Below are 1,409 nucleotides of genomic sequence, written 5' to 3' on the forward strand. Positions count from 1 at the left end.
TGAGTGGCTCAGCCTGTAATCCAGCACCTTTGGGAGGCTGAGGTGAGTGGATTGCCTGAGCCTGCGGGTTCGAGACCCGCCTGGGCAATTTGGCGAGACCTCATCTCTACAATAAATCAAAAATCAGCTGGGCGTGGTAGCACGCGCCTGTAGTTCCAGCTACTCGGAAGGCTGAGGCGGAAGGATCCCCGGAGCCCAGCGGGTCGAGGCTGCAGTGTCCGGAAACGGCTACTGCACTCCAGCCTGGGTGACAGAGTGAGACTCCAACTCAAAATAAAATAAAATAACATAAAATAAAAAATAAAAAAATAAAAACATGTACTTGCATGTAGGACAACTCAGAAAAGTATAGCGAATGGATGGAATCTACCTTATGATAAAAATGCTACAAGCGCCATTTAGTTGCCATCAATAAGAAATTTACTTGTTTTAAAAAAATGCAAATGCTGGCATTGTCCAGAAAAATTCAACAGGTTATTTATAATTGTTATAATGTTGAACCGCTGAAACTTGTTCACTGAAACATTTTGACTTGCATTAATGCCTTACATCCCCGCTTTTATATTAAAAATTCACACACAAATGAAAATGGAAAAACTGCCAATACCTGATTTCTCTCCCCTATTTTTCCACTTGCAATCATATACTTAGGTACCTTTTGACCCCATGGTGGGGGGGATCTGACATTCAGAACCAATAACAGGAAGAAGATAATTTTTTTTTTTTTGAGAATGAAATGCTTCCCATCATAGTGGATTTAAGCACTCTCTCCACGTATGTGGCGTGCTAGCTGGATGTTTTGTGGCATAATTGCTACACGTTCGGCCCGGATCACACAGGTTGGTGTCTTCAAAGAGGCCAACCCGATAGGCCTCACTTGCCTCCTGCAAAGCAGCAATAGCTGCACTCTGGAAGCGCAGATCTGTTTTGAAGTCCTGAGCAATCTCTCGCACCAGACGCTGGAAAGGAAGTTTGCGAATCACAAGTTCAGTGGACTTCCGATAACGTCTAATTTCACGGAGCGCCACAGTAGCAGGCCTGTAACGATGAGGTTTCTTCACCCCTCCAGTAGAGGGCGCACTCGTGCGAGTGGTTTTTGCAGCCAGTTGCTTCCTGGGTGCTTTACCACCGATCGATTTGCGGGCAGTCTGCTTTGTACGAGCCATGGTATAGAGACCTCCTTACTTACCCCCCCTCTTCGGCTGGAGCTCGGTGAGCTAGAGGCAGCACGGCGGCGGCTGCAAACACTGTATATTCTTAATGTAAGACAAAAACCAAAAAAATTAGCCAGGCACAGTGGTATGCATCTATAGTCTCAACTACTCAGGAGGCTGAGGCAGAAGGCTCAACATGAGCCATTAGGTCGAGGCTGTGGGAGCTGTGTTCATGCCACTGCACTCCAGCCTGGG

General features: G+C 46.5%; 1 pseudogene; it reads right to left on the reverse strand.

The window, feature by feature from the left end:
• Nucleotides 1–757: 757 nt before the first annotated feature.
• On the reverse strand, nt 758–1,192 carry LOC103269725 (annotated as a pseudogene).
• Between the last annotated feature and the right edge of the window lie 217 nt (nt 1,193–1,409).

This window comes from Carlito syrichta, unplaced genomic scaffold, assembly GCF_000164805.1.
Source record: "Carlito syrichta isolate Samal-C Ts95f unplaced genomic scaffold, Tarsius_syrichta-2.0.1 Scaffold309471, whole genome shotgun sequence".
NCBI classification, from domain to species: domain Eukaryota; kingdom Metazoa; phylum Chordata; class Mammalia; order Primates; family Tarsiidae; genus Carlito; species Carlito syrichta.